Here is a 25,930-nt window from a genome sequence, read left to right on the forward strand (position 1 = left end):
ATGAGGCTATGCTCATTTTTACACCTCTCTGCAACACAGGCCACTGGCGCGTTTGCAGAGGGGGGACTAATTCCCTCTCTACTATGCTCTCTCTCTGCTACTCACTCTCTACTACTCTCTACTACTCACTCTCTACTACTCACTCTCTACTACTCTCTACTACTCACTCTTTACTACTCTCTACTACTCACTCTCTACTGCTCTCTACTACTCACTCTACTACTTACTCTCTACTACTCTCTACTACTCACTCTCTACTACTCTCTACTACTCGCTCTACTATTCACTCTACTACTCTCTACTACTCACTCTCTGCTACTCTCTCTACTGCTATCTTCTACTCTCTACTACTCACTCTCTACTCTCTATTACTCACTCTCTACTCTCTACCTCTCTACCTCTCTCTACTTCTCTCTCTACTAGTCTCTACCTCTCTACCGCTACCTCTCTACCTACTACCTCTCTACCTCTACACCTCTACCTCTCTACCTCTCTCTACACACACACACATATACACATATATGTATGCATATATATGCATATGCATTTATATATGTGTATGTATATATACACATAAATATATAAACATATATAATCTATATATCTATATAAATACAAATATAAATGCATGCATACATATACATATATGCATACAGATGCATGTTATTTACATGAAAGTTTAAAAAACACTAATAAAAGCAAAGCTAAAAAACCACCTCATTACAAACAGAATGGCTTTAACTTAAACGAGGGCGAGATCTATTGCATTTTCAATGCTTGTTTACTTTGGTTCCATCAAGAAGGCATTCAGATGTGTCACACGTTTGCCATAAATTCTGAATGTTAGCACTCTAGTTGCTCATTAGATCACTGTAGTAAAGTTACTGCTCACCAGGGAAGTCTGCTGCTGGTATTCGAAGTGCATGTTGCAGTCTGCATGTCAGAATTTTTTTAATGAAATAGAAGAGGATTTGAGAAGTCACTCAAAATGATCCCTAATTTTTCTTTCTGAAGCACTAATCATACTTTCTATGGCAAAATTAACCCCCTCATTTTGTTCCTTTTTAAATTAAATGTTTTCAGACTTACCACTTCATTCCAATCAAGATGGCTTCTGGTGTGCCATACTTTTGTCATAAGTAAAACTGTTAGCTCTCTAGTTGTTCTTTAGAACACTCTGGGACATTCTGTCATTGGGCTATGCTTGGGCTATATCTCGGTGATATTTGGGCTACATTTAGGCTCTTTTGTCTCTGGTGGCCATCTTGGGAGACTGCATGTCAGAATTTTTTAATGAAATAGAAGAGGATTTCAGAAGTCACTCAAAATGTGCCCGAATTTTTCTTTCTGCAGCACTAATCATACTTTCTATGGCATAATATACCCCTCATTTTGTTCCTTTTTAAATTTAATGTTTTAAGAGTTACCACTTTATTCCCATCACGATGGCTTCAGGTGTGCTATACCTTTGCAATAAGTAGGACTGTTAGCGCTCTAGTTGTTCTTAAGAACACTCTAGGAGGCTGCAGTAGAACACAAAGGAATCAACTGACAGTCTCTGTCCTTGTTGAATGTACATGTTTTACTGAGAATGTCAGACTTCATTCTCACATGACTGAGAAAGATAATGTGAATTTACAGAAAATATGCTTTCAGTTTAGGTTATAGATCCCCTTCCAAACCACTGTGAGACAATCATGAGATATTAGTTTTCTTTCAAACATGATTCATGATATCACAGCAGAAGGTTTTTTCACATGGTAAAATCACCTTAGAACACACCACAATTCCTAAAATGAGTATGGTACCATCAACAAATGATTTATAATGTAACTAAAGTCCTAAAAACCCTCTATTAACTACAATGCTTTTTAATGAGGTGCTATCATGTATATTGGTCCCAAGATGGCTGCCAACACTTCTTGGATGAAGTGCTGACAGCCAATCAGATCAGATGTGTGGTTAGGCTCTGCCCAGATATATATATATTTTTTAACCTAAATTACTCAAAATCCACTGGAGCACATATCTTGAGACATAGCAAAGGCACATCGGGCTACCAGTCCCTACAATTTTGCCAAGTTTTGTGGAAATCCATTCAGCCGTTCGGGCTAAAAGTGAGGCCAACCGCCCTATGTAAATTAACATGGGGAAAACACTTTTGGAGACCCCCCATTTATCTCAGCCCCAGCTTGACGAAACCCCCCAAACTTTCAGGGAAGGAGTGGAGCACAGCGAGGCAAATTTAAGAAAAAATACTGGCAGATTCCTCTACCAGCGCCAAAGTTATTCCCAATAGAATGTTGCGGATTTCCTATAGGAAGCAATCCTAACTATAACTACCTACTGGCGACTGCCAGTAGGTAATAATACTTATTTAAATATCGAAGCAAACCACATTCACTGGATGATGTCATCAGTGATGTCATCAGTGATGTCATTTGAGATGTCATTTGAGATGTCATCATTGATGTCATCAGTGATGTCACTGACCATGTCATGAATGATCTAATATGTGAAATCATCAGCAGTGGATTGCAGGCGTGAGAGTTACAGTTAGTACAACTAAGTATAACGTGGAAATTTCAATGGTTTTGTACGAGTGAAATGTCCAACTAACAATAACACCCCTAAAACCTATGGTTTTTCAGTGAATTTCTAAGGTTTTTTAAATGCTAATTCCTAACTATAAAATGTCTGAAACCTACGGTTGTTTCAGTGAATATATATATATATATATATATATATATTCACAAAAAAAAACTTAGGTTTCAGGTCATATATAGTTAGGTATTAGCATTGAAAAAACCTTGCAAATTCACTGAAAAAACCATAGGTTTCAGGTCATATATAGTTAGGAATTAGCATTTAAAAAATCTTGCAAATTCACTGAAAAAACTAAATTCAGCCGTTACCGACCGGTAAATGCCTACCTACATCGCATCCAAATCATACCACTTCGATATTTATTTATTTATTTTTATTTTTTTTTAAAGTTTTTCAACAGAAGATTCTTTATTTTGAATACATATTCCATTCATATTCACGTTTTCGAATACTTGTAAGTCTAAACGAATGTAATTGGATTGTAATGTAAACCTATTCATGATTGCAGGTACCTTTTAAGAAAATGGACATTCTTCTTAGTCCGACAAATACTGGCTGTCATTTGATACTTCTGGTAAGTGCAAGTTTTTCAACATTTATTTGTCCGTCTTTTTAAATATATATATTTTTTTAAATATATTTTTATTTTACACTTCAAAAGAAAAAGCACACATTAAAGTAAAAGACACATTTTCCTCTTACATTTGTTCACCTCACAGTATCAAAGGAAATCCTTAGTCAAAAAACAATATAAACTCAAGAAAAGGAAGCCAATACATAAACGTATCATATTTTAAAATTTTAAAGCAGTTCCTAAAAAACATCAACAAACCCTATCATCCTATCCTCGAATCCTCCCGACCCTGCCTTTTCTAGCATATATATGTTTCTCAAGATTATATATAGCAATAAGATTTGCTAACCATGTTTGTATGGATGGAGGACTCTTATCTAGCCACACTCTAGCTAACATTAATCTAAACACAGCAGCTGCCATAAACAAAAACATTGCGTCACCCGAATCCATTTGGGCATTTCCCTCATCAACCCCCAACATAATTAGATTTACTGTAAAGGTTATCTGTATCCTTAGTGTATTAACTAAGAAGTTTTCCATGTCCTTAATTAATGTATGTAACTGGGGACATGTAGCAAACATGTGGACAATATCAGCCTCAGTGGAGTTACATCTGGGACAAGTGATACCCTCTGTACCCCCCCACTTCGCAATCCTAGATGGAGTATAATACAATGAAAATAAGGTTTTGTAATGTTGGGCTTGCAAGGGGGCAGAACAGAGCATAGTCCGACGTAATTCCAGGGATTCATTAAAAGCTTCCGGAGTAGCCTCTATTCTCTCCTCCCATTTAACCCTATGCTTATCTTGATCATCTGGTCTATTTTTTGCCAAAGCAGCATATATTGACCTAATGGAATATTCCTCTCCCGCGATTATCCCTTCCATCAGTTCATATGGTTGGGATACCCGACACCCCCTCTCAATACAATCCCCAAGAATGGGAAGATGGAAACGGTTCTGAACTTTTGGAAGGCGGGAGGGAGTTACCCTCCCGGCCGTATTTATTAAAATATGAAACAAAATTAAAACATTAAAATAACAGTTTCATATCATGTACAATTTCATTTACACATTACGATGTTCTTGGCTAACCTTAACACATCTCTAACAAAGGTTCTCCTAGCCGATACTAAAACATCCTGTAAATATATTTCTCAAAATTGAAATTGTACATCCTAACATTACGGGCCAACGGCAAGGTCGTAACCGGTGTCAGATCCCTAATACCAGAACTCCCCCCTCACTTGTGAGTGGCGGGCGCACAGAGGACTGGACCTCTGTGCCAACTTCCAATTTCCCTTGTCTTAACGGGGGGCCCTGTTTACTCGACGCCATCTTAGTGGTCGTCCGAGGACTCGTGTGAGGTGTCTAGAATGTAGCGTAGACCCCCCTCCCACCCCACACTGCTTACCACATCTGCCGTCGCAGATGTCCTGGCCCCGGGAAATTCCCAGGAGGGGCCCGTAGCCCCTCCTCCCCAGGGAGGGGCCTTGACCGCCTTCCCTTTTGGCGTCCCCATCCTTAGAAGGGGACCGCCTCCCCGTTTGAGGGGCCAATGGCCGCCTCCCCCGGGCGCTCCCATCCATAATGGGTGACGCCCCACCTCTAGGGATCTTCCAATTACTGCTCACCGATCATGACCTTACCGCCCGACCAAAATAAATACGACATTTTTAAACTAAGAGAGAATAAAACAGACAATTATACTGAGCAATTCAAAGTATAACTTCTACTAAGCACTACATTTAACTCCGCTACAATTACTTTGTCGAAATCGATGCTGAAAGATCAACCCCTTTATTACATATCAAAATTATCAACTTTATTCACAACAACCTGTAAAAGAAACAGTATCATGTCACTCGACTTTATTCAAACAAATCGCTGTCATCAGGGCCTGGTGGGTGGGTCAAAATTGGCTCTTCGTTCCGTCTCGAGCTCACGTGCAACGGGGAGGTGCAGCTTTAGAGCACAGGAACAAGAGGATGCTTCCTTGGCTTGTTGCTCCTTTTATCCTTCTTCGGGCGAGCGTGGACCCTCCTCTAATCCGCCTCCGGGGCGTGGTCATCGGTGTAGGTGACCAGGACAGCCTCCTCTTGGGCGGGAAAAGGCGCGCCCCGGCTACGCCGCTTCGGGCATACCAGCCGAGACTCGCCTCCCGCCCAAAATGGCTTCCCGGGGGGATCGGGGTACTCCACCATACGTTCGGGGGGACCGAGCGGTCGCCCCTTTCCATATGGTTGGGATACCCGACACCCCCTCTCAACACAATCCCCAAGAATGGGAAGACGGAAACGGTTCTGAACTTTTGGAAGGCGGGAGGGAGTTACCCTCCCGGCCGTATTTATTAAAATATGAAACAAAATTAAAACATTAAAATAACAGTTTCATATCATGTACAATTTCATTTACACATTACGATGTTCTTGGCTAACCTTAACACATCTCTAACAAAGGTTCTCCTAGCCGATACTAAAACATCCTGTAAATACATTTCTCAAAATTTAAATTGTACATCCTAACATTATGGGCCAACGGCAAGGTCGTAACCGGTGTCAGATCCCTAATACCAGAACTCCCCCCTCACTTGTGAGTGGCAGGCACACAGAGGACTAGACCTCTGTGCCAACTTCCAATTTCCCTTGTCTTAACGGGGGCCCCTGTTTACTCGACGCCATCTTAGTGGTCGTCCGAGGACTCGTGTGAGGTGTCTAGAAGGTAGCGTAGACCCCCCTCCCACCCCACACTGCTTACCACATCTGCCGTCGCAGATGTCCTGGCCCCGGGAAATTCCCAGGAGGGGCCCGTAGCCCCTCCTCCCCAGGGAGGGGCCTTGACCGCCTTCCCTTTCGGCGTCCCCATCCTTAGAAGGGGACCGCCTCCCCGTTTGAGGGGCCAATGGCCGCCTCCCCCCGGGCGCTCCCATCCATAATGGGTGATGCCCCACCTCTAGGGATCTTCCAATTACTGCTCACCGATCATGACCTTACCGCCACAGGCCGGATAGTTGACCGGCTATCCGGACCCCCCACAAAACTCCTAATTAAAGGTCATGGCTGCACAAACTCTTTAACCAGGCTACGAAATCTCCTATGAGTAAAGCATTCCCCTCCCGGGACAAATGGACCCCTTCCTCCAGGTTAGGCGTGGGCGGAAAATCCGTTCCGCTCGCGGATTTTGCGGATTTTCGGGAAATCCGCAATCCGCGAGATTTGCGAATTTCCCGCAAAATCCGCAAATCCGCGAGCAGCGGATTTTGCTCGCACTGCTCGCACTGTTCGCGTGAGTTCGCGCCCCGCGAATAAGTGCAAAATTGCAGAAATACGATTTTAGCAAAACTGAAAGTAACTACTTACCAGGTTCAAAAGTTCAGGCTCATCATTAGTAGCCATTTCCTGGAGTGCTTCCTGAGGGGCCCCTCCAGAGTTCAGTTGCCAGTTGAAACTAGTATGTGACCCTGCTCTGAACCTCAGAATAGTTACACATATGCCACAAAGGTCCTGAATTACAGCTAAGGGAGACAAGCAGGAGCCAGGCTGGAAGTTAAAATCCATTAATCAGCCCCTAATTCATTATTGTCAGTTGGGGCAGGGCAGGTGTTGTAACTAATTTTGCAACAATGAAAGCACTTAGCAAGTGCAAAAGATCACTAATCAGGGCGCACTAAGGAAGCAGGTGCCAGCTAAAAAAATATTCTGTGACACATGAATCAGCCCCAAATTAATTCAGGTCACTTGAGGCAGGGAAGGTGTGCTTTGCTTTGCCGAAAATAATGTACACTGGACAACCAGAGGGTGTGGTGATGAAACAGAGGGTGGCATGGGTGGGCCAGAGGGTGGCATGAGTAGTCAGAGAGTGGCAGTGGTGACAGAGAGTGGCAGTGATGAAGAAGAGTGTCCCAAACAGGCTGGACACGTAGAAACAACAAGTTCGCGAAACTTGCGACCCGACAGGTAAGTTCGCAATTTGCGAAAGTGTACAAAACCCTCGCGAACTGGCAGAAACACGGGCGAACACCCAAAAAAAAAAAATCCGCAAATTCGCGGGAATTCGCGGATTTTGCGGATTGCGAATCCGCAAATCCGCAAAATTCGCGAACGCGAGATCCGCAAAATTCGCTCATGCTTACTCCAGGTACATATGGTCCCCCCTGATACATCCATGAGGAATAGAATGCAATGTACATGTACGGAACAATCTACCAAGTTTGTTATTCACTTTCTTCACTGACTGATTCAAAGCTGACACAGAAATAGCCCCTCGCCACACCTTCCGTGGAATCATGTGGGACCATGCAATCGTGCACCCCGGAACCCTTCTCGCCAACCAACTTACTGTGGATAGTATTAATTCGAGAAGTACTCGTCGACCCGTGGTCACCAAATCATTGCCCCCAAGATGCACTATGATTACAGATGGCGGTGACCTTGTCCGCCCTAACAAACCCTCCATAAAAGTTTGAAACTGGTCAATACAGAGCCCGCCCCTTCCGTAGAAGGTCACCCTGTACCCGTATTCCCCAGCCATGTGATTCATGTCACCTGCTTTGAATACGTCTGCGGCACGCCTCACGTATGAGTGGCCGACGACCCACACCACTCTTGCCTCAGCCGGTGATCTTTGACCGCTGGTCCCCAGGTGTCGGGTCAACTGCACAGTCCGCCCCGCAAAGCCTGCTCGCGAAACTGTAAACCAAACAGAAGACAAGAAGCGTGAGTGCAAGACATTAGCTTCACAACATGTGCAAACGCACATCCCTTTTATAACAGTTCGAGGACCAACGTCCCAACCGCTTTACTTTTTCAACACTCAGACCCCTGGCTGTAGCCTCTGTAGCAGCCCCTATCTGGAAGGAATGGGTCCCAAAATCGCTCGGGTTCAAGCCAGCTGCCGCGATTGCCATTGTTAACACCCGCTGGAACTGAAACCTAGTCAGTGGGGTGGCGTCGGTGTGCCTCAGCAAGGTTCCCCCCATGGTGCCGCCCTCTGCGCTAAATACTCCTCCACGCATTTTACCGGGCACATGGGAGACCCTGGAATCCGCTGGACTACCACACTGTCCCCGATCGCTCCCTGATCGGTCTTGGACCTGGCAATTGAGACTACCATTGTCTCCCCCTTAATTTGAATGTGTTCTCGACACAGACCTCCCCCCGTATCCTGCTTGTTCCTCGCTACCAATTCGCTTACCCACATAGCCCCATGGAATGCTAATGCAAAAGCGGCCCGGAATAGCACCGTCTCTGATTGAGATGAACATGTCGCCGGGAGTACGGACAGTAACAGGGACAACCTTTCTAAACCTATCGGGTGCCTCTCATCAACTCTGCGACCCTCAAGGCGTTGCCACCCACGCAGCGCCTTTTGTACCAAAAAGGACGATGTGGGGTCCTGGATGCCATGAGCCCCTGCCATAAAAGAAATGGCAGCCCGGTGCCTATTGGCCGTAGCCACTGATTTGCCTGCCTGATGTAAAGATACCAGAAATTTCTGGACATACTCCTCCTGCCCCCAGTGCTCCCCCCTAGTTGAACCCAAAAAGGACCAATAAGAACGTAACGCCCCTTCATATGCCTTCCTTGTCCTGGGTGCTAGACTCTCTCCCACGAGGTTTTGTAATCCGGGGCACCGAGAGACCAGAGAGCTTCGGGAAATGGTGCCGCCACCGAGTCCGCTGAGGGCAGAAAACCCCGGAAGGCCTGCATATGGGAACGAGAGAGCGCATCAGCTGCCTGATTTAGTACCCCCGGCACGTATCCTGCCCTAAAGTGGACGTTTAGTCTCATACATAGCAGGACAATTTCCTTCAGTAATCTCAAAATCCATTTGCAGCGTGCTGCCTGACTATTTATACACTCAACCACGGTCATATTATCAGACCAGAACACCAGAGAGCGATCACGAAACCCCTCTGGCCAAGTTTCCAAGGCCACCAGAATGGGGAACAGCTCAAGAAACCCAATGTTACCTGTGAGCCCACTATCGTGCCACCACGTCGGCCATGTTCGTGCCGACCATTGATTGCCGAATATGGCGCCAAAACCTACACTCCCCGCCGAGTCGGTCCACAACCCCAGGTCTTCTGAGGAAACTGGTGGATCGGTCCACACAACACGACCGTTGAAATCTGCCAGAAATGCCAGCCATATGCGCATATCCTGGCGAACCTCTGTTGACAGTCTTGTGCGGTGGTGCCCTTCCCTGAGGCCCACCATGGCTTGTGCGATAGAACGGGAAAAGGGGCGAGCCATCGGTATTACTCTCAGGGCAAAGTTAAGCTGACCCACAGCCTGTTGTAACTGATGGAGAGTTACCTTTCTTTCGCCGAGACATGTTTCTAGCGAGGCCCTGAATTTCATTACCTTCTCTTTGGGCAAGCGGAAGCACCCCTCTACAGAATCGAGCTCAATTCCGAGAAACTCGAGTGTAGTAGATGGCCCTACCGTCTTACCGGGTGCCAGCTGCACGCCAAACTCCTCCATAAGGTTACAGAATTCCCTCAAAGCCTGTGCACATTCCATGTCCCCGGCTGCCCCCAGAAACAGAAAATCATCAAGATAATGCATAACATGTGTAATGCCCGTGACTCTTGTGAACGCCCATTGCAAAAAACTACTGAATTTCTCAAAATATGCACAAGAGATGGAGCAACCCATTGGCATACATTTATCCATGTAATAGCGTCCCTGAAACATAAAACCTAGGAGACGCTGATCATCTGGGTGTACCGGGAGCAACCGGAACGCTGACTCGATATCTGATTTAGCCATCAGCGCTCCGGGCCCTAGGCGATTCAAAATGGCGACGGCCTCATCAAAGGATGCGTACCGCACCGAACAAACTCCCGGGTCAATCGCATCGTTCACCGAAAGGCCCCTAGGAGCTGACAAATTATGTATTAACCTGAACTCCCCTGGGTCCTTTTTGGGGACCACTCCCAAAGGTGAACAAACAAAATTGCCAACTGGTGGTATGTCATATGGTCCAGCAACCCGACCTCGGGCCACTTCCTTACCAATCTTTGCCTGTACCACCGCCGTATTCTGTTGAACCGATAGTTGGTTCTTACATTGTGCCTCCCCCCGAAAATCCCCCGCCGGGATGCGGCAACCATATGAGAAACCGTCTCGCAACACCCCGGCGGAGATATGATCAGGGTATTCGTTCAGCCAAGGGATCAGTGCCATAATATCAACCGGGGTAGGTAATGGCGCCCCTCGGTCTACTTTAAACCTGTTTGGCGCCCCCTTTACCTCCCGTATCACCAGTCTTGGCTCTGCACATACTCTCGGGGTGCGAGGACTGTCCGCACCCTGCACACTCATGCCTGAACCTGCAAGATCCCTGTGGCCTAGGACACTTGCCTCTGTTAAAGCTCCAGCAGACCCCTTTCTTACCCGAGTTGCCATTATTCTTTGTGTTCTGATCGCTGCGTGTACCCGCCCGAAAGGGCGCCCCCAAAGAATGGCGGTAAGGCTCCACCCCGTTCCCGCCTAAAAATGGCGACTTCGCCGTGCTCGACCTCTCAATTTTCTGCCAGGAAATGGAGTCGAAACAATCCCACGTCAGGGATGTGTCGTACTCCTTGGACTTACGAAATATACTATCGTAACAACACCATTGATTGCCCCCGTATGATTCATAAAATTCCATGATATGTGTCAGATAAACGGCTAATTCTACCACTAATTCGGGCCAACGTTCCCCCATAATTGCAGTGAACATTCCAAACGCTCTGGTCCAATTGGCGACCGTTTCATCTACTCTGAAACCCGCCATCTTTGCGCGCCATACACTAGGATGCAAAAACTCTTTCTGGTTTTTTACATGCTCAATCTCATAGTGATCGGTCAACAAGGAAAACATGTTCACATATTTATCCGCCCAAATCCTCTCTTTCACATCAATTGGGATATGTTGAATGACTTTTTCCCTCCTTGAGGGTACCGATCCCTCCCCCGCCATCGGCAATGGCTGCTTACCTGAACCGGTAGCTGTGACAGTTGTCGCTGCCGAACCAACGCCCGATACTGGTTGTTCCACGGGAGCCTGCGGGGAAACAAGAGGACACGGTGCCTTCGCAGCATCTTTCGATTGCCGCAACTGCTTCATTATCGACCTGGCTTCTTCAGCCGTGGCCCCCTCATTCTCTCTGCCCAACCATGCCGCCAACTGGGCAGCCAGCTCCGGAGGCATATCTTCCCCGTTCACAGGAGTGACCACCACAGGGATTGGTTGTCCCGCGTTCGGGACCGGAACTGGGGCCTCGATCGGGGTGACCGGGTCCGCTGGAGGTGATTCGGGAACCGGGGCCTCCCCACCCGAAGCCCCCTTCTTGGCCCTTCTACCTCTCCCGTTAGGGACCACTCCCGGCAATGCTGGTCCGATGACCCTCTTTGGTCCACCCGCAACCGTTCATTGCCGCCATCTGCTTCTTCATGTCCGCCATGTCCTTCACCAGCATACGAAGCATCTGGTCGGTTCCGACCCTCTTTCCGACCTTCTTGCCAGGCATCGTCCAAGGGTAATCCTCAAGGTCCTAGGTCAGGAAGCTTTGAACTCGCTGAAAGAAGAAACACAAAATTAAATTCTCAAAATTGGCTCTTCGTTCCGTCTCAAGCTCACGTGCAACGGGGAGGTGCAGCTTCAGAGCACAGGAACAAGAGGATGCTTCCTTGGCTTGTTGCTCCTTTTATCCTTCTTCGGGCGGTCGCCCCTTTCCATTAGGTTGAAAACCCAACGGCCCCCCTTGCTTGTTTCTTAGAAAACTCCTAATCTGAAGGTATTTAAAAAAATCCCTTCTATTTATGTTATATGTGTTCACCAAATCCTCGAATTGTACCATAGTCTCTGAGTTTATTAAATCCCCGATTTGATGTATCCCTTTATCTTCCCAGCCAGCCATTACATGATCAGCAAAAATATCTTCAGGGAAGGATTTATTTTTATAGACTTTGGTATATCTATTAAACCTGCCCATGCCTGTTTTCTTCAAAAAGGAGCCCCATATTTTAAGTGCCGCCCTAAGAGTCTTATAAGTCTGTCTTCTAAGATGACCCAAATCTGTAAAATAGAGGAAGCAGTTCACCGCATTCTGTCCTAATACCGCTGTGTAGGCTTCAATTGACGTATTAATAGACTTTGATGACCCTCCACCTCCACCTATTAGTCCCTGCATATACTGGAGAGCAGCAGCCAAATAATACAACCTAAAATCCGGTGCACCCCAACCCCCTCTATCCCTTGGCAAAGTAATGAATTTATAAGCCCTGCGAGTTTTTCCTTGGGCCCATATAAATCTGTTAACTACATTCTCCAACATACTAAACCATTTATTCTCGAAAATTAGAGGTATAGACCTGAATAGATACAAGAATTTGGGTAAGACCATCATTTTCAACACATTCGTGCAGCCAACCAGCGGAAGGTGCAAGTTGTTTATCCTTTCCAAATCGCTTTTTACCTTCGCAATCAATGGCTTGATGTTACACTCGACTACCTCCTCCAAATTTGCAGAAATATCAATCCCTAAATATATTGCACTGTTAACCACCCTAGTATCCCGACTAATTGCAAACCTATTCATGATTATTTGAGTTTTTGTTTTGTTTAGGCTGTATCCTGAGACCAGTCCAAAATCCTGTGCCTCTGCTTCTACACCTACCATAGCTATATCTGGGTTGGGAGTCAATATAGCAACGTCATCCGCATAAGCGAGGGTTTTCACGGTACTGTCATTTAATGACATAGACTGAATCTCAGGATTTCCCTCTAGTTTGCGGAGTAGTGGCTCTATGTATAAGGCAAAAAGCAATGGAGAAGACGGACAACCCTGTCTAGTCCCCCTTTGTATATGTACTAGATCTGAGTGCCCTCCATTTACTCTTATTTTTGTGACCGGGTTTCCATATAGAGCTTGTATAGCCTGTATATAACCTGGCCCAATACCACACCACTTCATAACTTCCCATAGATAGTCCCAGGCAACCTCTGCCGCATCAAACATAGTGATGACTGTCCTAATATGCTGTGTAGTACCCCTCCCGGGTATGAAACTAGGGGTCCCCTACTTTCAAAAACAACTCACCAGGTGTTCTATACAGCCTGCTAGTCTTTTTGCCAACATCTTCAAATATATCTTAACATCTGAATTCATCAGTGTAATTGGCCTGTAAGATCCAGGGAGATTTAAGGGCTTCCCTTTTTTAGCGATGACAATTATATCTGCCCCTCCCCATGAATCCGGTGCCTGCCCCCCTTGTTGTACATACAGCATAACCTCAAACATATAAATCAGTAAACACTCCCTAAATACCTTATAAAACTCAACCGGAATTTGATCAGGTCCAGATGCCTTTCCTGATGGTAAACTACTCAATGCATCGGTGAATTCCTCTAGGCCTAGAGTAGATTCTAACATTTCTTTTTCTTCTCCTGAAAGAGGTGATGGGGCTACATCTTTAAGATAATTGCTAATTTCCACTATTCCCCCTGTGTCTTCCCGTGTATAGAGTTTTTCATAAAATATTCTAAAAACATCTCTTATCTTATCCGGGTCAGTAACAGTGACACCCAGTGGATCCAATACTTCTTTTATCTCTGCAGCTGCCCTCTGTTGTCTAACTTTGACTGCTAGTATATGCCCTACTTTTTCACTGCACTCGTATGCTTCCTCTTTTTTAGCCGTATATTTTTCAGCATGCTTTCTGGAAAAACTTTCTACAGCTTCTGCTTTCAATACTACCAGGTTTAGCAATATATGCGCCAGGCTAGCTTTAGATTCTACGGCAGCCGCTAACTTTTCTTCCTCTATATTCAACTTCTGCTGGATAGCCTCATTCTTTAATCTCTCTTTCTTACGTCTTGTCACTACATAACACAGTGTTTCCCCTCTCACACCCGCTTTGAAGCAATCCTAAGTTTGTCCTATAGAGGCAGTACCATGATTGATCTCCCGAAAAACCCTAATCCATCCCTCCATATGCTTCCTATATTCGGCATCCTGAAGGAGGCTCCTCTCAAAAGTCCATGTTGATCTTTTTGGCATCACTTGCGGAACCTTGACTGTTAATATAAGTGGGCTATGATCGGAGATAATCCTTGGTTGTTTTTCAATCAGTGTCTCCATAACCAAAGATTTTGAGACTAAGAAATAGTCTAATCTTACCAACACCTGATGGGGTGTGGAATAAAAGGTGCTACTATCTAACATTGGATGTTGCATCAGCCGTGGATCCACCAAAAGATTATTATAAACCATGTTAGTAATGGCCCTATTTACCTTTTTCTTCCTACCACTATACATCCCTCCTGTATTCATAAATGAACTTGTAGGGTCATGTAAATTGAAATCGCCACAACAAATGACAGGTTCGGGCCATTGTGCTAATTCTGTATCTATAAATTGCCATATCTCCGGATCATCCTCCGTGGAGCCATATACGGTTACCAATGTTAACCTGAGACCTTTGAAACATAATTCCGCTATGACCCATCTCCCCCATTGGTCCTCGATCTTTCTTTTGACTATCACCTCCCTTCTTTTCCCAAGAATTGCAACTCCTCTTGTCCTAGATCCTTGCCTGCTAGCTGCGAGGACATCAAAGCCCAATTGATTCATTAGATATATCTGCTTTTCCTCTATATGCGTTTCTTGTAGACATACTAAATCCACTTGTAGAGTTCTAATATAGGCTGCTACATTCGCCCTCTCCCTTGGATCATTTAATTCACATACATTTAGCGAGACTAATTTATAAGACATAGTGTATTGCATATCCAACTCATCCTTCGTATCTCATCTATTCTGTTCTTTCTCCTCCCTTCTCTTCTCAAAAATATAAATATAAATATAAATAACAAACTATATGTGCAATCAACGTGTGCTAAAAGACAACTCCAAACTATTCATTTCCACTAATTTTTTAACCCCCACCCCTCCCCTCTCTCTCCCCACCCCTTCCCTCCCTCCCCCCTCCCTACAGGCAAATAGGTCAGCAATTACCTATTTGTGGCCGCTTCCTGGTTGTGTTAGTCGCCCCCCTCTCCCACCTTCATCATGTCCTTCTTATTTTACCGCATAAACCTTTTTCTCAAATCCTTTGGTATTACTTTTCCCCACACCTGAATAAGGCCCTTATCTCTTCTCCCTTCCCAGCTCCTGAATAAACTCTTCTGCTTTCACTTCTGACATAAACATCCTGACTTTGCCTTTTGTGATCACTGGGAATAGCAAGTATGCCTCTGAGCCCAAGGCCTGGAGCTGTGGAATCAGTTTCCTAAGCCTCCACCTCCTCTCAACATTCACATGGCAAAAATCTGGTCTTGTAAAGAAAGTAACCCCTTCCACAGTTCTTCTGCTATCTGGTCTGGCTTTCTGAATAAGTTCCTCCCGAAGCAGGAAATTCCCAACATACACTAGAATTGCTCTGGGAAGAGTTGCTTTAGAGCCCCCTTCGGCTCCATATGGTTTACGCAGGACAAAGGGGAACCTATGCGCTCTCTGGATCTCTACCTCCCACTGCCACTGGTATTCAGGAAAAGCGTCCTTTAGTAGTTTAACCACGAACCCCATGGGGTCCTGCCCTTCAAGCCCTTCCGCCACCCCCAAAATGCGGACATAATTGCGTCTTTGACGATTTTCGAAATCCTCCATCTTCCAAAGGAAATCGTCCGCTTTTTTTCCTGTTGTGACTTAAATTCGCTGACGCTGCGGACATCATCCTCCACCTTGCCCGTTCTTTCCTCTACCTCAGCAACTCTCCCAGCCAAACCTTCATATAGCCTGTTTGTCTTTTGAAGCGTTGTTTGAATCCTTTTGAAATCTTGTCTTGTTTTACGACTTGTAGATCTCGCTTCGGTTTGTATTTGTTTCAACATGTTGAAAACCATTCCTAGTGCACCATCTTGCCTTGAGCCGGTTTCCTGCTCTTCCTGATATGTTTGTGATGTTGCCGAGTAATCCCAGTCCAACTTCCTCTCGATGCCCCTTGTGGGTGATCTTTCGTGCCTGGAGCGCCGTATCTGTTTCCTTTTTTGTGTTAAATCTTTACCTATATCAGTTCCTGAGGAGGTAGAGTCTGACCATGAGTCCTCTTCACCTTCCTCTTCATCCTCCTCCTTCTCTACCTCCTCTTCCTCCTCTTCCTCTGTTGTCACCCTCTCCTGCTGTACAAAGTCAGAATCCTCATTTACTGAGAAAAAATGGTCCCTCTCCAATGAGCATATATCTTCCTTCTCCCTGAGAATACCGGCTCCTGAATTTTCTGCCACCAAACTTACTGAACTTCCCCATGTGGGGTTGGGAGATTTGGCCAGTATTTCTGCTTCCACCTGCATAATTGCTTGTAGCATATCCGAGCTTTCAGCCCCCCTTGGCGCCCCCTTACCATTTTCAATGACAACACCAAATCCTTCTTTGGCACTCCGCGGAGTTTCGATCTCTCCGTTCTTTTCAACATCTTTCAGGGTCCTCTGCCCCGCATTCGCCTCTGCCTTTTCCTCCTCGCTCCTGTCATCGTTTCACTCAGCCTGCTCGAGGCTCACGGAGAGCGGTTGCTTAGCAACAGCCGACTCGATGCCTGCCACGTCTCCAGCTCCCATTGTTGTTGCTGCCGCTGCGTCCTCGAGGACGCTCTGCCAAACGGCTCCAGGATTTGTTTCTCAGTTCCCGAGGGTGCCTGCTGCTGCCGCTGTTAAGCCCGCTGATTCAGCATTGACTGGGCAGATAAATGATTCTGGTAAGGTGGACTGCCTATGGGGGGTACCTTTGTTTTTTGGTTTGTCAACGCCGGCTTCTCGGATATTTTTATGCGTCCTTTTACTGTATCTCTCTCCTCACCGCCAAGTGGTTTCCCTTTTTTGATCCAATTTCTTTTTTTGTAGCAGGGACTGTCACTTTCCTAATAGCGCCCGGGTTCTTCATCGGTAATTGTGGTTTCGCTACGGCGGGAATCTCCAGTCCGCTAGAGTTTGGTTTATTGAATTCGTTCCCATCTCCGCTTTTTGTTTTGTCAGCTTTATCAGCCTTCGCCGACCTTAGTGGCATTTTTGTGCGTAGTGTACCGCTTATCTCTTTCAGTCCAGCTGCCGATATACTCATCACTTGCCTCAGCAGATTACCTGTGAGCGTTCTAAGCGCCTTTTTGAGACTGCAAAATTCCGCCACCGCTCTGCTTCTGAGCTGACTCGTAATCAACTTCACACCGCACTTCTCAGTTCTGGGTCCGTCCCTTGAGCAGGTAAAGTCGACAGCCATCCGAATGATCTAGCGCTATCATTTCAGCGCCCTCTACTCCATTGTTTTTGCATCTAGATGGGAGAGAGGTTTAGGTGCGACTGCTCACCACAACCCCCCCGTGGCCATCTTGCCCAGAGGTAGCATACCACTTCAATATTTAAGAGTAAGTAAATGGGATGTAGGTAAATTGTCTTTTGATATTACTGAATCTGTTTAATTCAGTCATTTTAACGAATCGGTATTTACCGATTCGGTAATTGCCATTGATTCTTATGGGCCTTGAGGCCAAAAGGAATCAATGGCAATTACTGAATCAGTAAATACAGATTCGGTAAAATTACCGAATTGTCAAAGGGGACAGGTTGTCACTTTGACAGCCTATTACACCCCTGATTCTGACTTGTGTGCCATGTCACACACATACATGGTCTTACGACATGTATGTGTGCCACATGGCACAAATGTACATGCACAGATGTGCATGTACACAGCAATTCATTATTTACCCCCGAAAGTGTTATCGTTATATCTACATATTCATTGTACAATAAAAAAGTACACAATATCTGGGATAATAAAGAACATGTTTATTTTAGTTTTTAAACAACATATATAACTTTATTTAAGCAACTTTTAAACAACATAAATAACTTTATTCAAGCAACTTTTAAAAAACATATATAACTTTATTTAAGCAATTACAAATCTTGTAAGGGTGCGTACCAAACAGTTCTTTTTACAACTACCTCTACTGGTTAAAAAAAGAACTACATTTTTATGTTTGCATGTAAAAGTTTGTCATACTGAATGTCAAAATGCAAAACTATAAGGATGTGGTACAGCATAAACCTATAAGGTGTTTACCTATAGTATATTGTACTATTTCCAAAGCACTGAAATGTAACATATGTAGATAAATATGTTACAACTCAATAGGCCAAATGTACGTAATCTCGATTTACCGTTTCATAAATACCAAATCATACCACTTCAATATTTAAGAGTAGGTAACTTGGATGTAGGTAATTTCTCTTTTGAAATTACAAAATCTGTATAATTCAGTGAGTTTACCGAATCGGTATTTACCGATTTGGTAATTGCCATTGATTCCTATAAGTCTTGAGGCCAATAGGAATCAATGGCAATTACCGAATCAGTAAATACCGAATCAACAAAATGACTGAATTGACAGGGAGACAGGTTGTCACTTTGACAGCCTGTTGCACCCCTTATTCTGACTTGTGCCATGTCACACACATACATGGTCTTACGACATGTATGTGTGCCACATGGCACAAATGTACATGCACAGATATGCATGTACACAGGAATTCATTATTTACCTCGAAAGTTTTATAAACTTTAAATCGTTATATCTACGTATTCATTGCACAATATAAAGGAACATATTACCTGGGATAATAAAGAACATGTTTATTTTAAACTTTTAAACAACATATATAACTTTATATAAACAATTATGAATCTCACGAGGGTGCTAAATCATTATATCTACATAATAATTAAACAATGTAAAGGAACATATTAACTGAGATAATAAAGAACATGTTTATTTTAAACTTTTAAACAACATATATAACTTTATGTAAACAATTATTAATGTCACGAGGGTGCGTACCACGTAAGCACATCATAAGATGACGTAAGCGCTCCATAAATAAAACGTAAACGCAACATAAGCTTACGTGAGCACTCTGTAAACGCTCCGTAAACACTCCGTAAGCTTACATCCAACCATGTGACTTTATAACAAAAGATTTTATTGGTTTATAATACTTCCTACTCTAATTCTTGAAAGACCCCTCCCATGTTCATCATTCTTCTTTGGCTTTCAGAGAAGCAACACCTTTTTTATAGTCTGGAAGTTTTTCAGCTTTCCAGAACATCAGAAGAAAGTAAATGCACCACTGGTCACCTGCAAGATCTGTGACGCAGTGTTATCTAGAGGAAATCCTAATAAGAAATATTCATTCAGAACCCACAGCATGGAGCAGGACTCTTCTCCTAGTACATCTACAGCAAGAACCAGAGTACCACCAATTCCATCTTCAATGGTGGCGAACATTCAGCCAGAACTGAAAAATGTAATGATGCAATGCATACATTGCAATAAATTGGTAGTCTTCGGACAACAGTCCATTGTAATTTTGCAGAAGAACAGGAACCACAAATGCAACAATTGTTTTGTGTAAAAAGTTCATTCTTCTACTTCATCTTCAGAAGAGTTTGTTCCTGAACCCCCTAGAACACAGAGAGAGTCCATAGTACAGAAATTTAAAAAAAACAGAAAGAGAGAAAAAGGTAAATGCGACTTTTGTCACATGCAAAATCTGTCACACAGTACTTTCAAGAGGGAATCCACAGAAACAGTATAGCTTTGGAACTTATAGCATGGAATGCCATGTCCAGAATATACACCCAAACAATTGGAGTAAAGCTGTAATAAAAATATCATCAGAGGAGCAGGGCTCAACTCCCAGCACTTCTTCTGAAGCAACAGCACCATCAATGCAAGCATCAATGGTTGCAAATATCCCACCTGAACTTAAGAATTTGATGATGTAATGCATTTGTTGCCAGAAACTAATAACCTTTGCACAAGAGTCCATTCAAGTTATCCTGCAAAAAAACAGGAAGCACAGGTGCATTACAAGGAGCATTTTTTCTTTTCTCTGAAGATTGTCTTCTGGATGAATCTTCTAATTGAGTCCTCTTGATTCATAAAAATTGCTTATAAAGTCTTTGTTTGCGGTTCTTGGTAGGCAATATCTATTATGACTCTGTAGATATGTACAATCTGTTGAAAAGAAAAATATGACATATTATAGATCACTACCAACATAGCACATAGTAATTACATTAACTAAACAATATAAATACTAGTTCACATCTCTCTTTGTGTGTCTCATATCACTCTCTGCCTTCACCATCTCCGTCTTTCCATGCCTCATCTCACTCTCTCCTTCCACCATCTCTCTGTTTGTATGTGTGTCTCATCTCAATCTCTGCCTACACCATCTGTCTGTTTGTGTGTGGGTCTCATCTCACTTTCTGTGTCTAAAACGATTTACCATACTAAATGTTTTTTTGTTGAAGTGTCTGGTTTTACGTTTTTTGACAAGGACCACACTGAGTGTGTATGTGAATTAAGGAATTATATTTTCATCTTTTTCCATAATGTTAGCTGTGTGTGCTAACAATTTGTATCTTTTAGCTTACAGGGTAGACTTCTTTTTAAAGTGTTTATCATGCTTAAATTCAATGCTGGTACAGAGATAGTGATAAAAGTTCAATTTGGCTTGTAAATATGCTCCTTTTTTAGAAGTGCCTTGTGCAATCTTTAACATGGGTGGAAGCAGTGAATGTATGGAGAGGGATAGGAATAACAGATAGAAAACCATATGAAATGGTGTGAGAGATGCGTAAAGGATTTTACTAATGGCATCAATTGAGATACAATATACAAAGAAGAGGGGCATATTTACAAGCCTCTTGCGCACTGTTTAACATGGATCCAAGCAGAAAATGCATGCAGAGTAATAAAACTGGCTCACAGACAAGAATATACATTACGCAATGGGTTTGTAAATATGCCAATAAAACCATTACACTATCTCTATACCAGCATCAATGTTAAACATTGCGCAAGGGGCTTGTAAATATGCCAATTAAACCATTACACTATCTCTATACCAGCATCAATGTCAAACATTGCTCAAGGGGCTTGTAAATATGCCAATGAAACCATTACACTATCTCTATACCAGCATTAATGTCAAACATTGCGCAAGGGGCTTGTAAATATGCTGATGAAACCTTTACACTATCTCTATACCAGCATTAATGTCAAACATTGCGCAAGGGGCTTGTAAATATGCCAATGAAATCATTACACTATCTCTATACCAGCCTTAATGTCAAACATTGCGCAAGGGGCTTGTAAATATGCCAATGAAACCATTACACTATCTCTATACCAGCATTAATGTCAAACATTGCGCAAGGGACTTGTAAATATGCCAATGAAACCATTACACTATCTCTATACCAGCATTAATGTCAAACATTGCGCAAGGGCTTGTAAATATGCCAATGAAACCATTACACTATCTCTATACCAGCATTAATGTCAAACATTGCGCAAGGGGCTTGTAAATATGCCTCTCTTTTTTTGTATATTCTATCTCAATTTATGCCATTAGAAAAACCCTTTAAGCATCTCTCATGACATTTCATATTCTTGTCTGTGCGGCAATTTTATTACTCTGCATTCATTTTCTGCTTGCACCCATGTCAAACATTGTGCTAGGGGCTTGTAAATATGCCCCTCTTTATCTTATATTCCATTTCAATTGATGCCATTAGTGAAATTCTTTATGCATCTCCCACACCATTCCATATGGTTTTCTATCTGCTATTCCTGTCCCTCTCCATACATTCACTGCTTCCATCCATGTTAAAGGTTGCGCAAGGCGCTTGTAAAAAAGGAGCATATTTACAAGTCCAATGAAACCATTACACTATCTCTATACCAGCATTGAATCCAAGCATGAAAAACAATTTAAAAAGAAGTCTGCCCTATAAACTAAAAGATACAAACTGTAAACACACACAGATAACATTATGGAAAAAGATGAAAATATAATTCCTTAATTCACATACACGCACAGTGTGACCCTGGTGAAAAAATACCAGCATCAATGTTAAACGTAGCGCAAGGGGCTTGTAAATATGCCAATTAAACCATTACACTATCTCTATACCAGCATTAATGTTAAACATTGTGCAAGGGGCTTGTAAATATGCCAATGAAACCATTACACTATCTCTATACCAGCATTAATGTCAAACATTGCGCAAGGGGCTTGTAAATATGCCAATGAAACCATTACACTATCTCTATACCAGCATTAATGTCAAACATTGCGCAAGCGGCTTGTAAATATGCCAATGAAACCATTACACTATCTCTATACAAGCATTAATGTCAAACATTGCGCAAAGGGCTTGTAAATATGCCAATGAAACCATTACACTATCTCTATACCAGCATTAATGTCAAACATTGAGCAAGGGGCTTGTAAATATGCCAATGAAACCATTACACTATCTCTATACCAGCATTAATGTCAAACATTGCGCAAGGGGCTTATAAATATGCCAATAAAACCATTTGACTATCTCTATACCAGCATTATTGTCAAACATTGCGCAAGGGGCTTGTAAATATGCCAGTGAAACCATTACACTATCTCTATACCAGCATTAATGATAAACATTGCGCAAGGGACTTGTAAATATGCCAATGAAACCATTACACTATCTCTATACCAGCATTAATGTCAAACATTGCGCAAGGGGCTTGTAAATATGCCAATGAAACCATTCCACTATCTCTATACCAACATTAATGTCAAACATTGCGCAAGGGGCTTGTAAATATGCCAATGAAACCATTACACTATCTCTATACCAGCATTAATGTCAAACATTGCGCAAGGGGCTTGTAAATATGCAAATGAAACCATTACACTATCTCTATACCAGCATTAATGTCAAACATTGCGCAAGGGGCTTGTAAATATGCCAATGAAACCATTACACTATCTCTATACCAGCATTAATGTCAAACATTGCACAAAGGGCTTGTAAATATGCCAATGAAACCATTACACTATCTATATACCAACATTAATGTCAAACATTGCACAAGGGGCTTGTAAATATGCCAATGAAACCATTACACTATCTGTATACCAGTATTAATGTCAAACATTGCGCAAGGGGCTTGTAAATATGCCAATGAAACCATTACACTATCTGTATACCAGCATTAATGTCAAACATGGCACAAGGGGCTTGTAAATATGCCAATGAAACCATTACACTATCTCTATATCAGCATTAATGTCAAACATTGCGCAAGGGCCTTGTAAATATGCCTCTCATTTTTTGTATATTCTATCTCAATTTATGCCATTAGAAAAACCCTTTAAGCATATCTCATGACATTTCATATTCTTGTCTGTGTGGCAATTTTATTACTCTGCATTCATTTTCTGCTTGCATTATGTCAAACATTGTGCAAGGGGCTTGTAAATATGCCCCTCTTTATCTTATATTCCATCTCAATTGATGCAATTAGTGACATTCTTTATGCATCTCCTACACCATTTCATATGGTTTTCTATCTGCTATTCCTGTCCCTCTCCATACATTCACTGCTTCCACCCATGTTAAAGGTTGCGCAAGGCGCTTGTAAAAAAGGAGCATATTTACAAGTCCAATGAAACCATCACACTATGTCTATACCAGCATTGAATGCAAGCATGAAAAACAATTTAAAAAGAAGTCTACCCTATAAACTAAAAGATACAAACTGTAAGCACACACAGCTAACATTATGGAAAAAGATGAAAATATAATTCCTTAATTCACATACACACACAGTGTGACCCTGGTGAAAAATATTATAGCCACACATTTCAGCAAAAATCATTTAACATGGTAAATCGATTGAGACACAGAGCACATCCTATTTCAATATGCACTGCATTACATTGCTGAAACCTAACTCATTTCAAAATGTCATTTCTAATATGCACCATTCAGTTAACATTATGGAAAAAGGTGAAATTATAATTCCTTAATTCACACAGACATACTGTGATCCTTGTCAAAAATCTTTAAGCCACACATTTTATCAAACAACATTTAGCATGGTAAATAATTTTACACACAGAGCACAACCCATTTAAATGAGCACTACACTACAATGCAGAAACCTGACTCATTTTCAAAATACAACAGTAATGAAGCCCAATATGCTTTTTATGCTTCCCAATGCTGCAAATAGCACTCTCTCTATATTACTCACCTTTAAAATCGCTTTTGAAAATGTAGAACAGTGTGAAACACACACCAAATTTTCTTAAGCAGAATCCCTGAACTGCAGCTCAAACACTGGAAACAGAAATGGCAGTTTCCCACTCATTCTTCTCACTTATTTCGGCTCATAACCAATTAAATGTCTTCCCACATTATTTCAAAACTAAACTAACATTTCAATTGGTTCTACATTTCCACAGTTTCAAACTCACATAATATTCACCCATCCCCCTACTGCTCTTTCAACCTGTTACCATGGTAACTCCCACCTAAGGAAGAACAGAGTTTAAAAGTTCATAATACTATGTTGCAAATCAATCCATCAAGGTTGTTAGAGCTTTCGATATAACAGCTAATCATGTGCAATGTTCCTTTCAATTACCTTTTCTGAACCATTAGAGTTGCTTCTTTTAAAAAACAAAACTTTGCACCCTAATATGCTCTTTTGCATTTTCGGAAAGCACCAATCATTTCTTAAGCTTCAAGTGCAGTGAATGTCCTCCTCTTTTTTTTAAACTGCAAGCTTTTCAACTGCCATTTCATTTACAGCCCTCATCTGAGTACAACCAGATCTGCCTTGAACATGCTTTCAGTGTGGTTTGTAGGACACAGTTTGTATTCTGGTCTAAAAGGTATGCAACAAACAGAGGAATTTTAAACCTTGATTTACCAAACGTGGATATTTTATGGATTGGCCAGAGAGGATTGAGATGTCACCAATTGATACCATTGGTGAAATCCTTCATGCATCTCCCACATCCCGACATCATAATTGTGCACTGTGGTGGAAATGACTTATGCACTTTGACTGGGGTTGGTCTGGAAATGCTAGTGAAGGACATCTTTGGACAATTGATGTCACATTTTCCTCAAACTGCCTTTGTCTATTCCAAAATATGCCAAAGGCAAAAATGGTATTGGTCCAATCAATTTTGTCCGCATATTGTGAAAGCAAGGATACATGTAAATAAATCTGTTTCTGCATACATGAGAGACTATGGAATGGGTTGTATATACCACAACAACCTGCGTTACAACATGCAAGTCATCTATAGAACAGATGGTGTACATTTCACCGATGAAGGGAACAAAGTCTTTCTCTGTAACATCAGACTCTGCATTGGTACTTACTTGTAGGCACCAAAAAAAAAACACAATGAACACAACGGCTCTTTTTAGAGCCAACAAACATGTAAACATAAAATATGATTTTTAACTTAATTTTTTTAATACATTTTTACTGAGGTACGCACACCGAGCACTTCTCGAGCACTCTCCGTGCGCGGACCTATCGTGTTTTCTGGTATTTTTAAAAAAAGAAAATTATTTTTAACCTTAGGAGTCCTTGAAGAAGCCCCTGAGAAGGCTAAGGGGTCAGGGACACTCTACCCTACCCACTTCCCGCGTTTTTAAGTTAAATTTTTCACTCTCTTCTGAAACCACAAAATGGCAGCAAAAGGGTTCGTGCACCGTGCATTCACCGAGCACTCACGGTGTGCGGACTTATTGGAATTTTTTTTTAAATAAAACTAAATGGAAATGGACATCGTCTCCTCTGTAGATACCTTGTACGATGTAATGCAAGTTATTATGGT

The sequence above is a fragment of the Lissotriton vulgaris genome, chromosome 6 (genome assembly GCF_964263255.1).
Source record: "Lissotriton vulgaris chromosome 6, aLisVul1.2, whole genome shotgun sequence".
NCBI classification, from domain to species: Eukaryota; Metazoa; Chordata; class Amphibia; order Caudata; family Salamandridae; genus Lissotriton; species Lissotriton vulgaris.